Below are 13,854 nucleotides of genomic sequence, written 5' to 3'. Positions count from 1 at the left end.
GGATGGCACCGAACTTATGGCCACGGCCGCTTCCTTCCCTCTTCCTTGCCTACCCCTTCCAATCTTACCATCCCGCACAAGGCCCCTGTTCAGCATAGCAGGTGAGGTCGTCTGGGCGAGGTACTGGTCCTCCTCCCCAGTTTTATCCCCCCGACCTCAAGTCTCACACTGCCCTTGAGGCGGTAGAGGTGCGATCATTCGCTGAGTCCGAAGGGAAAACCAACCCTGGAGGGTAAACAGATTAAGAAAGAAAGAAACGATCATGATAGTGATTAACGTCGCACTGAGACATTGAAGGTTTTCGGCGATGCAAGGACGGGAAAGGGGTGGGATTAAGAAGGTAGCGGCCGTGACTTTAATTAAAGAAGAGTCTCAGTATTTGCCTGGCGCGAAAATGGAAAACCATCTTCAGGGCTGCCGATGGTGGGGTTGGAATCCGCCATCTCCCAAATGCAAGCTCACAGCTACGTGACCCGAAACGTGAAGCCAAAGGCCACAATCGCTTCCTTCCCTGTCCTAGCCCATCGTCGCCATAAGACCTGTCTGAATTGATGCGACGTATGGCCTCGGCTACCGTGTGCAGACATTTCAATTTGACGCCATCTGGCTGTCTACTCGTCAGTTTCGACGTTCTGTTTTATTCTAGGCCTACTAGATGGCAGACCCAGTAAACCAAAACTCTCTTGGGCGCGTATGGCTGAGATTTAATTAGTTTTGTCGGGTAAATACCGAATGTGTCACCAGAGATCTTTTACATGCCGACATCGTACGACTTGGAGTGTCGAATGGACTTATTTCCGCTCTTCAAAAATCCGACTACCTCTGCCGGGTAATACACTGATGGAAATGCATTCATGCATAGTAATGTCCCAAAGTTGGTACACAAGTAGTAGGAGGTGGTGTGTGTGACTGATCAAAACATTAAGTTCGTGACAATCCAGAACATTAAATGCAACACATAGAGCAGACACATTAATAAGGAGTGGAAGCACCCCTATGGCCACACAGGCAGCTATTCCGGCGTATAACCCGCCGTACAAACTCTGGAGTACGGCATCTCGCACTCGCTGTTCTTCTTGACGTAGCTGGCCGATGGTCGTTGCCGAGGCTGGAATGGACATCGAACACCGTCCTTTCATGTCCCATAAATGCTAGATGAGGTTGAGATCTGGAAAGCTAGGGTAACATGCGTCAACGATGTAGAAACATGTGGAAGCGCGTAATCTTGCTGGAAGACTGATTCCTGCAGTGTCGCGAGACGTGCTCGGAGGACAGGAGGACGGATGTACGACGCACCCGTCATGCTGCCCTGAATGAATACCGAAGGCAATCGGGATGTGTAGCCATGGCCCCTGTATCATAATTCAAGGTGTGTGCCCGGTAGGGCGAGTGCGAATACATGGTGGATTGTTTCACTCCCCCGAACACCTATGAATGTGAACATGGCCCTTACTTTGTCCAATGAGAAAAGACTCTCATCACTGAACACCACTGTTCTCTATTAGCTTCTCCAGCGCACACCATCTCCCGACACCTCAGGAGTCGTTCACGACGATGAGCAGGTATGATGCGTAAACAAGCCAGAGGAACACGAGAACATAAACTTAATTCCAATAATCAATTGCCTATTGTTTCTGAAGACACATGTGGGGCCACAGTGGCTCTGGTTGCACATGCGGTTGGTGTTCCGTCAGTCAAGGCGGTCCGAACGATCCTTCTGTACAGACGTTCATCTTAGCAACAGTAGGAACCCTCTGTCTCAATTCTGCGGAACGTCCAGCCAACCTCTCAGAGTTCTTGCTATACGGCCAGGCTCGAAGTCACTTAATCTTCAATTCAATTGCAGTCGCACTCTGTGATACACAAGCAAAGGAATGGGGCATCCAACTACACGTGTTGTATTGCCCAACGACCTGCGGTAAGACACGTGGTCTAATGGTTGCAGACTGGTGCAGGCGAGTAGTGCCCTTCCACGTGCAATTAGAGCGCCATCTACTCATAAGCTGTTTGTGTTGTAAAATGTCATTTGGATTGGACGATGTTTAGTAGGTGTTCTTCAATTCATTGTCATTGGTTTAGTAATAATGGTGGGCGGGGTACAAAACGAGAAACCACTTCGAGGATGGCAGAGTGTGAGAAATCAACTTACTACTGAACTGTGTCGCCAGAGGTTTACAGTAGTTCGACCATTTCAATCCCACAGAGTCACTCAGTTTCTTTCTCTGTTTTACGTCGCACCCACTCAGGTAGGTGTTATGGCGACGATGAGATAGGTAAGGGCTAGGAGTGGGAAGGAAGCGGCCGTGGCCGTCCCAGCATTTTCTGGTTTGGAAATCGGAAACCACGGAAAACCATCTTCAGGGCTGCCGGCAGTGGGTTCAAACTCACTATATCCCGAATGCAAGCTGTTAGCTACGTGACTCAGACCGCACAGCCACTTGCTCGGTAGAGTTAGTAAGGTTGTGATAGTGCATCTAGATAGTGAATATTAATCTCAATATTACCCTGAGCCAGTTTAAAAAGTCACTGTGAAAACGATACTGAAAATTGCCGCTATCATAACCAGGATTTAAATCTCTGATTTCCGACCAATGAAGCATCTCAGTCCAGTCCTAACCAAACCCCATCGCGCAAGAGCCGGGAAGGCGCATGGCCTACGAAGCGATCGCTGCTCAGCCCGAAGGCCTGCAGATTACGAGGTGTCGTATTGTCAGCACGACGAATCCTCACGGCCGTTATTCTTGGCTCTGAAAACAGAGACCGCTATATCACCATCAGATAGTTCCTTAATTGTAATCAGGTGGGCTGAGTGGACCTCGCACCAGCCCTCAGATCCAGGTAAGAATCCCTAACCTGGTCGGGAATCGAACCCGGGGCCTCCACGTAAGAGGCAGGCACGCTACATTTACACCACAGGGCCGGCGTATCTCCGTTCATTCGAATAACACAATTTTCTGCTTGACCAGGAAGAGGCGCGCTAAAATAATAATAATAATAATAATAATAATAATAATAATAATAATAATAATAATAATAATAATAATAATAATAATAATAATAATAATAATAATAATAATAATAATAATAATTGTTACCGTTGTTTGGTGGATTAGCGGAGGTGAAAGAAGGTGCTGGGATGAATAGGTCTCAATATACGAAATTAAAGTTAATTTAAAATTTAACAAGGTTATATTTTCTTTTTAAGATCAAGAAATAACAAATATAACAGATACTCAGTAGCCTAGCAACAAATCGAGAATGTACAATTACAGTGTTACAGGATTTGGGTTCCGAGAGCCAGACACATAATTCTTGAGCAATTAGCCCAACTTTAGCCAGATACCAGGTTTGACAAAGGGGCAGAAAACCCCAATCATGCCCAGGAGCTCTTGCTCCCTATTACTCAGTAAAGCCTGCTCGAGGCACACAGAAATCAAAATTTTAAGAAAGAGCAACCCGCTCTTAAAGTTCAAGCCTATCAAAGGCCACACCAAACTCCACCTTCAAGCTGACCTCCAAGCACATGAAAACAGGGGTAGAAATACCCAACTTACTGAGGCCTACTCAATAAAGAAACAGGACAATTACATGGCCTCCAAAATACCAACTTGAGAGGAGGCGTCCTTGCACTCCTAATACACTTTATTTAAAACCTATTTGGCACTAGGCCGCATATGCAAGGGCTAATCCCATACTAAAGAGGTGACACGATAGGAAAACTTATTACATTACGAAACGAAGAAAAATGGTTAAGAAAACGTAATCACCTCAAAAACAATATGAAAGGGAGCTCAAGAGGGTTAGGCACTCTCTATCCCAATTTGTAGTTTAAAGAGATAGAATTTATACCAAGAGTCTATTACATTTTAGAGGAAAGTTACATGATAAAAGGTATCGAACCTGCCCCGAGAGTTAAACTGCTGAGCTAGCAAGAAAAGAAGTTATTAAAAGGCCATTACCTTATTGATGAACCGCTTCCCGACGAAAGAGGCGCTTCCCGCCCCCTGCTACGTAATTTACACAATGATAGATGTTACTGAAGTGGTGCAGAGACCCGAAAATCAGCAGTTTATATACCCTCGCGGAACATTCGAGACCTTTCATTAATTATAACACCCGCCCACAAGCATTTTATTGGACGGCCAAAACATTACAAGTCAAAACTGAAGAAGACATCTAGGATTGGTGGAAAATTAATTTAAAAAATTACTCATTGGTCGAATTCAAAACTGGCGGAAAGAGAAGGGTTATACAGCCAACCTAAACAATGACTGAAAGAAATTTAACAAAGAACAAACTTATGCATACTAAAATTCTTCAAAAAAAAGTTCTTTCACTTCGCACTAGGGTGCACCGTTGTATTTCTTCAGTAGTGCCATCTAGAAGAGAATGTTCACACTTCTCACTACAGAGGAAACAAAAATAAATCGAAAAAGACACAGTTCAGAACTCTTCAAAATTTACAGATAGCGACATCTTCTGATAACCTTTAGAATTAACATGGTTGTTAGAGTTCAGGCTTCCTCCAGTAGAGGAGTTTCAACTGGCGCAAAGTTTGAATTAGCGGCGCGGAGGTGTACCGCCTGGTACAATAATAATAATAATAATAATAATAATAATAATAATAATAATAATAATAATAATAATAATAATAATAATAATAATAATAATGTCCGACTCGTTGGCTGAATGGTCAGCGTACTGGCCTTCGGTTCAGAGGGTCCCGGGTTCGATTCCCGGCCGGGTCGGGGATTTTAACCTACATTGGTTAATTTCAATGGCCCGGGGGCTGGGTGTTCGTGCTGTCTCCAACATCCCTGCAACTCACACACCACACATAACACTATCCTCCACCACAATAACACGCAGTTACCTATAATGGCAGATGCCGCCCACCCTCATCGGAGGGTCTGCCTTACAAGGGCTGCACTCGGCTAGAAATAGCCACACGAAATTATAATAATAATAATAATAATAATAATAATAATAATAATAATACTTTAGGCACAAAGTAAACGATCGGAAAGCTGCATCAGAGCAACCACAACAAAAATAGCACCGAACAAAGTGGTCGACAGAACGTAAACAAGCCTTCTCGGAAAGAATGTAAACGTACTGAAAAAACAAAAGAATTGATGGAATTATTTGCTTAACGTCTTCCAATATTGGGATAATTCGCTACTACTACTACTACTAATGCTAATAATAATAATAGTAATAATAATAATAATAATAATAATAATAATAATAATAATAATAATAATAATAATAATAATAATAATAATAATAATAATAGCATTTGTTTAAGGCAACGTCAATTGCGGAGAAACGTCGGAGAGTTAGAATTTTGATTATGCTGGTAATTATTGTTAGGGGAGTACAATAAAATACTTTTCGCCTCTTTAACTGTAATCAGGAAAAAAATGAAGTGGCCTGGCCCTGCGAAGAATTATGTTATGGGGAAAAGAAAATGAAAGACCACCAAAAAATGCGAAAATATAAGCTTGTCTAGACCTCGCAAACCTACTATCGTTGGTGTCGGGAGAGAACTAGAGTTGACCAGGATTGATGAATGTGAGGGTATTGGAACAAGGAAGTGTAAGCAATGCCAGACTCCTGTGTAAGCTACGTGGTTGCCAATCTATGCTCCAGAGTTGAGAGTTCCTGGAAGGTCCCCTCTTACGAAAGGCAAGGGATTCCTTTGACGTATTGCATGCCTTAAACCGCAGGGTATTATCAGAAGTTGTTCCTAAAGGACTTCTTTCAGAATCCAGTATCCAACGACATCCATTTAAACTCCCTCTGGGGATGAAATGAAATGGCGTATAGCTTTTAGTGCCGAGAGTGTCCGAGGACAAGTTCGGCCCGCCAGATGCAGGTCTCTTGATTTGACTTCCGTAGGCGACCTGCGCGTTGTGATGAGGATGAAATGATAATGAAGACGACACATACACCCAGTCCCCGTGCCAGCGAAATTGACCAATTAAGGTTAAAATTCCCGATCCTGCCTGGAATCGAAACCGGGACCCCTGTGACCAAAGGCCAGCACGCTAATCATTTAGCTATGGAGACGGACCTCTGGGGATGAGTATCGGCCTCAGGGGCGGATTTATAGTATAGACCCACTAGGCACATGCCTGCGGGCGGAAGCATTAGGTGGCGACAAATTTTGCCTTGGAAGATATCATATTAGAGCCTCCATGTCCGGCTCCATGGCTAAATGGTTAGCGTGCTGGCCTTTGGTCACAGGGGTCCCGGGTTCGATTCCCGGCAGGGTCAGGAATTTTAACCTTAATTGGTTAATTTCGCTGGCATGGGGGCTGGCTGTATGTGTCGTCTTCATAATCATTTCATCCTCATCACGACGCGCAGGTCACCTACGGGTGTCAAATCAAAAGACCTGCATCTGGCGAGCCGAACATGTCCTCGGACACTCCCGGCACTAAAAGCCATACGCAATTTCATTTCAGAGCCTCCATGTCTCAGGATGCAGCGCGCCGGCCTCTCACCGCTGGGTTCCGTGGTTCAAATCCCTGTCACTCCATGTGAGATTTGTGCTGGACGAAGCGGAAGTTGGACAGGTTTTTCTCCGGATACTCCGGATTTCCTTGTCTTTAATTGCAGCAACTATCTCCAATATAATTTCATTTCATCTGTCAGTCATTAATCATTGCCCCAGAGGAGTGCGACAGGCTTCGGCAGCCAGCACATTTCCTATCCTCGCCGCTAGATGGGGGCTTCATTGATTCCATCCCTGAACCGGTCAAATGACTGGAAACTGGCTGCGGATTTGCAATATATCATATTATTTATATGGTTCCTTATAATTATATTTTGAAATTATTTGCTCAATCATTTGCTAAGTATTTCTAGAGCCACACTACACCTGTGCGGTTTTACATTTCTATCAGCTAAATAAAATGTCCAGTGGAAGTTTTAATACTTCTGCGCCTAAACATAATATAGCAAGCACCTTTAAAGATGAAAATGAACTCACCATTCAAAGAAGTTTTCATTGACGCTAGTTAAGGCGACTTTCTAACTGATGACCGTTTTATTTGTGAAAATTTCATCGACGAGTTCGCAGTGTGAGACGATAACTTGTATGAATGATAAGTTTATTTCGTATTTAAAAATTATCAGGTTATGGATACTCCGGTTTTGTGTAATTTTAAATATTACTCGTACGGTGTACCACATTCTACAGTTTCTTCAAGAATTTGACTATTGCTTTTCTTTGGGTGGGGATCGTTGTTATTATCGTGCCTGGGGGTATAGAAATGTTCAGACCTGGTGCAAGTGGTCGGATTTTGAAAGGATGAAAAAAATCTATTCGGCACTGCACGTAGTCCTATATCGGCATGGAAAGAATCTCTGGTCATACACTTTGTGTTTACCCAATAAAATGAGCTAAATCTCACAGACATCAATATGAATGTTGGTGTACAAGAAGCACATTAAATTACTAAGTTGTATGCAAATCCGCAGCAGCTAATAGCGAATAGTTTCAGAGAGGAGAGCTGAAGAATGGCTTGACTTGCAAGAGTCAAATATATGACTTTTTAACATAATCACATTATCTATGCAGAGTTTTCTACAGAAACAATATCAAACCCGTAAGACATAAGCACTTATTGATTCTGAAATGATTGTAAGAAGAAAAACATTTGTCGTAATATATTTACTCTAGGCCTGTATATGTATTATATATATATAACAGAAAGTAACGTTGTTAAAAGCGAAATCTACGTTTTCATACTTTGGTATGGAAATACAATAAGTTTGGAGAAGTGAGGAGGTGCAGTCACATGGTCTGGATCTATTTTTATTATTATTTTATTTATTTTTATTTTTTTAGTTAAACTCGTAACGTTTGGTTTGCGCCTCAAAATCAGGTATAATTCCATTAGGAGACTTATAATTCATTGCTTGCTATTCAAACAATCCTATTTTTTCTTCATCCGTAGTGTTGCTAGATATTGAGGTGACGTATCCAGGCTGCCCTGTCCAGAACAAACACTCGGCATAGGATCTGTGTCATCTAGTGTGGTACATCTCGCTCAAGTAGCAGCGTTTCTCATGTTTCTGTCATTCTGCTCCAAACAGACTACAAGATCAACAACAGACACAAAACCACATTGTGTACAGTGAGACATGAACTGTACTGTAACTTCTTTGCGACAGTTCAAACAAGAGTGTGCGTTCTTCCTCCCGGACAGCAACTGTTTCGTGTAATGAGTTACATGCGGTAAAAGACCTAAGGAACTGAACACACGCGATACGGTAGTTAATAGACATGGTTCTTTGTAGCTGCTCCTAGTCATGGTCCGTTTCTTTGAGGCACCTTTACTGCAGTCTACATCTAAACAAATAAAAATAACATTTGTGGCTCCTTAACATTTTATTGGCAACTAATCTGCATTTAAGGCTGTCGCCCAGGTGGCTGATTCCCTTTTTCCTTTCCTTTCTTTTTTCTTTTTTTTTTTTTTTTTGCTAGTGGCTTTACGTCACACCGACACAGATAGGTCTTACGATGACGATGGGACGCGAAAGACCTAGGAGTTGGAAGGAAGCGGCCGTGGCCCTAATTAAGGTACAGCCCCAGCTCAGTGTCTCACCGTCTCTTATGATCAAGCAGGTTCTCCGATAAAACGTATTCTACGTTAAAACTCAACTGAACCTACTTGCAACTTTTGTATAGCTAATCCGAGATAGGAGGAAGGGGGGGGGGGGTAATTCTGTAATTGGGTGTATTCTGCCCGAAGGCAGGTCCGAACCTCCGCAGAGGTGTGGCTGAGCCGTAGTTTACGTGCGATAGAGTGGCCAGTTCCTTTCCGCTTCTCCATTCCCTTACCCTCCACCAACAGCGCGTGGCAACCCATCCATATCTTGACCACGCCCAATGTTGCTTAACTTCGGAGATCTCACGGGATCTGGTGTTTCAACACGGCTACGGCCGTTGGCATCCAAGATATAAACGAGGCAAACATTTAAAGTGTACAGAGTTTGTAGTAAGAATGCGAAGGAAAGGGCGTATAAGTCTCCGGTAAGACCACAATTAGAGTATGGTTCCGGTGTATGGGACCCGCATCAGTACTACTTGGTACGAGAAATGGAAAAGATCCAAAGAAAAGCAGCACCATTTGTTCTGGGTGATTTCAGGCAGAAGAGTATTATTATGAAAATGTTGCAAACTTTGGGCTGGGAAGACTTAGGTGTAATAAAACCAACTGTTCGTTTGAGCGATATGTGGAAGGACATTGGTAGGCGAATAAGCTTGAGTGGAGTTTTTAAAAGTAGGAAAGATCATAATATCAAGATAAAGTAGGAATTCAGGACGACTAATTGGGACAATTATTCGTTCATAGCAAGAGGAAACAAGGACTGGAATAACTCATCAACGGATATGTTCGATAACTTTTTAACTTCTTTGAAATTATTTAGGTAAAATCTAGGAAAACTGATAGGGAATCTTCACCGGGCGATTTGACCTTGCGGTTAGGGGCGCGCAGCTGTGACCTTGCATCTGGGAGATTGTAGGTTCGAATCCCACTGTCGGCAGCCATGAAGATGGTTTTCCGTGGTTTCCCATTTTCACACCAGGCAAATACTGGGGCTGTACCTTAATTAAGGCCACGGCTGATTCCTTTCCACTCACAGACATTTCCCATCCCATATCCCCCTGTGGGTAAGGGCGGTAGAATAACACCCACGTTATCCCCTGCCTGTCGTAAAAGGTGACTAGAAGGGGACCCAGAGGCTCTAAACTTTGGAGCGTGGGTTGGCGACCACGGGGCCCTTAGCTGAGTCCTGGCATTGCTTCCACTTGTGCCACGCTCCTCATTTTCATCTATCCTACTCGATCTCCCTTGGACAACTCTTCTTCTTTTCTAACCCCGACAGTATTAGAGCCCTGGAGGCCTAGGGAGTCTTTCATTTCGAGCTCGTGGCCCTTGTCTTCTTTTGACCAACACCTTCATTTTTCGAAGTGACAGATCCCTTCCATTTTTTCTCTCTGATTAGTGTTATATAGAGGATGGTTGCTTAGACGTACTTCCTCTTAAAACAATATTCACCACCCCCACCACCTACCCCATCGTCGGCATAAGACCTATATGTGTGGGTGTGACGTAAAGCACATTGTAAAAAAGATAGACAGACAGCGTTATCAACAGCCATACAGGTCATGCTATGAACGAGGACGACCCGGATAGAAGGACGGAGTACTACGAGTGGTTTGACGGCATGCCTCGTGAGGATGAACGGTTTGCAGGGATGGTTATCTGGTCTGACGAAGCGCAATTGAAACTGAACGGCACTGTAAACCGACATAACTGCGTGTACAGAGCTCCTGAAAATCCTCACGTTCACGTGGACAAACATATTAATCTACCCGGTGTTAATGTGTGGTGAGGTCTGTCATCGCGCGGTTTGATTGGCCCATTCTTCTTTGAAGGCACCGTAACTGGTGAGGTGTATCTTCATATGCTGCAAACATCGATTTTTCCTGCCATCCGAGAGGTGCTTGGAAATGAAAGATTTTACCTACAACAAGATGGCGTTCCGCCTCACTACCACAGAGATATCAGAGCCTGCTTGGATGAAAATCTACCTGGACGATGGATAGGTCGAAGAGGAGTTGTTGAGTACCCAGCACGGTCTCCAGACCTTACACCTCTTGACTTCTAACTATAGCCGACCTTGAAAAATTAGGTTTATCGACAGAAGCCAGTTACATTGAACGAGCTACGAGAAACCATCGAGGCGTCCTGCACGACTATCACGCCGGCAATACTGACAGCCGCAGTTCGGTCAGCAGTTCAGCGGCATCGAAGTTGTTTGGCTGCTAATGGGGAAGGGGGAGCGTTTTGAACAGAAAAAAATAACAATTCCCCGTACAAGAAGTGTAACGGTATGTCATTTTGTCCCATTAATATTGATTATCAAAGAGTGTCTACATTTTTCTGGACACCTATGTATAAGCTATACCGTGAAACTGTCTAACAAAAGTTGTACACAAATGTAATTCCTTGTCTTTTACGTATGATACGTTTTTATCATACGAGGAATAATAACGGAGATATTCGCAAATTTCACAAACACTTAAATACCTCCGAAAATATTAGTTCTATCTAAAAAGCGCACATGAAAATGATAAGACTCATTTCTAACCCTTCTATCTCACATTTTTACCTTATGAGTAATGCAATACTAATGGAGATAGTCACGAATTTAGATTTTTGCGTATATACCATTTGGAACAAGGACTTTCAAGTCAACACAGTGGTGTCTGATTAGCTTCTCCTCCTGAGTCTGTAGTTGTGAGCTGTTCAGGAACGAGTAATACATCTATTGCTACCATAAATAGAGAAGACAGAATGATAACTCTTACAAGATATTCTTATAATCTTCCTGTCTTTAAAATGATATTTATTTTTTCCCAGTGTCTACACTACTTGTTAGTCTGTTGTTATTTCTCGATGGATGCAGTATCTTAGCATCTGTCTCTTCGTAAGGCCAGAATAAAATATAGCTTCATGGAAGTCTGTCTTATTTCTGGCTGTGACAGTATAAGAAGCTGCTGCTGAGGTATGGGTGGTGCTGCGCACCACTAGTTCTATAACTTCTTAGGCTTTTCCGTCCAATTCTTGTAGGCCGAGATCCAGAAGGGGCGTTTTCTCCCGACGTTTGTAATCTTCGGTGAAACGTCGGAAGACCACGGCCAATTTATTTATTTATTTATTTATTTATTTATTAGAGCTATAAAAGACTTTCTTTTCCAATTATCTTCGCAAATGTATAATAATTTACAATAACATATTTAATAAAATGTTATAAATAATTAAATTAGATACCACACTGCATTAAAGGAACTTGAACGCACCACAAATATAGTAAATTCTAAATCTGATTTACAGTCACGTTATTCATTGTATTTATCATTTTCTTATTTATGTATATTTACAGTTTTAACATATAACGTTCTGAGAATATTGTTCCATTCTTTTCTATTTTATGAAATAATTCTGGTATATTCAGTATATTCAGGCTTATTCTAATCCATAGTTTATTTTACTATGTTATGTTGACGGGGCGAGTTGGCTGTGGGGCTAGGAGCGTGCAGCTGTGAGCTTGCATCCGGGAGGTAGTGGGTTCGAATCCCACTGTCGGCAGCCCTGAGGATGGTTTTCCATGGTTTCCCATTTTCACACCAGGCAAATGCTGGGGCAGTACCTTAATTAAGGCCATGGCCGCTTCCTTCCCACTCCTATCCCTTTTCTCTCCCATCGTCGCCATAAGATCTGTCTGTATCGGTGCGATGTAAAGTCACTTGCAAAAAAATGTTATGTTGTATATTTTATTGTATCATATCTTGTATTCTCCATTCGGTTCGCGCTGTGCTATGCAGAGTTCACAAGCGAGTCGAGATAAATCATGATCCTTATGATCTCCATTTTGAGATGTACTGCATTTCAAATAATGTTCGTAGTTGGGTTCTCGAGGGAATCAATCAATAGTCATTCATTCCATTTTATTATCACAGCCGCGTCGAGAATACATGCTGTTCAATAACCGCACTGGATCCATAATTTACAGGATACATGAATTATAACAGTTCGTTTTGCTTAGTCTGGTTTATGTTTCCAATTAGAGGAGGATTAGCTGAGAGGCAGCGGTTGTATTTCACGCCAGATGCTCCCCGCTCTTGGAGACCAGTGCTCTTGGTGTTTGTCATTTTTTGTTAAAATAAATCCATCATGTACAAGACGAGAAATCCCCTTAGAAAAAATCCAAAGTAAGTGCAATTATTTATACCTTTCTAAATTTCACCAAAATAATTTTTGTTTCAGAAATGTTTTTTTTTTTAATATTACAAACTCCTAGGTATATATGTGTTAAGTTTTAATCCTAATTTATCTTCAGTATGAAGTTTTTTAAGTACTTTCTTAGCTATTATTTAGATTATTGTTCACTAATTGATTCATTTAAGTTTTTTTAAGTGGCGCGGTTAGTCATAATCCACATTAATGCCCACCCTAAATATCTGGAGGAAGGCCACGAAAAACACCCATTTTCACACCAGGCAAATGCTGGGGCTGTACCTTAATTAAGGCCACGGCCGCTTCCTTCCAACTCCTAGGCCTTTCCTATCCCATCGTCGCCATAAGACCTATCTGTGTCTGTGCGACGTAAAGCCCCTAGCAAAAAAAAAAAAAACAAAGAAGAATAAATAAATGGCATTTATCTACAGCAAAATGGAGCTCTGATTCCCCTTTTTATTAACTTTAAATAAATAAATTTCGAATTTATGGTAAAACAAATTCATCACGTATTGTATTAGAATCCCCTACGGACGAACGGACGGACGGGTGGATGAATCCCATATGAGTTCGAAATGCATATACTTATAACTGAAGACGGACACGAGACAGGTAAAATACCCATAATTATTAATCGATTTTTGTATTGTTCGTATGATGAAAATCCGAAATACCCACTAATCCGAATTTGGAAGAGCTTCATTATTATATTAACTTTTTTCTTCGAGACTATTTTATATCTTATTTTGATAGTTTGTATCGTGATTTAACGTCGTACTACCACTCTGGGAGGCTAGGATATAAGAAGGTAGGACTGGAAAAGTAGCGGTCGTGGTCTTCATTAGTCCACAGCCCCTGCCGATGGGGGCTGAACTTGGACTAAAACGACATCCGGAGTATCACTATTCATCTCATCGACCCTGACAACTATTGATTCGATTATTTTATATGCTAACCCATACCCGCCCCCATCCCTAGGATTCTAGCGGTGGCTTACCCCCACAGTGTTTATCTTCAGGTAGTAATTCATAAG

General features: G+C 42.3%; 1 protein-coding gene across 1 annotated transcript in view; it reads left to right on the top strand.

Moving 5' to 3' along the window:
* Positions 1-13,854, top strand: part of prom (prominin) — a 330,972-nt gene that overhangs the window by 160,535 nt on the left and 156,583 nt on the right. The window lies entirely within an intron of this gene.

The sequence above is a fragment of the Anabrus simplex genome, chromosome 1 (genome assembly GCF_040414725.1).
Source record: "Anabrus simplex isolate iqAnaSimp1 chromosome 1, ASM4041472v1, whole genome shotgun sequence".
NCBI lineage: Eukaryota > Metazoa > Arthropoda > Insecta > Orthoptera > Tettigoniidae > Anabrus > Anabrus simplex.
This window is presented reverse-complemented; position numbering and strand designations above follow the sequence as displayed.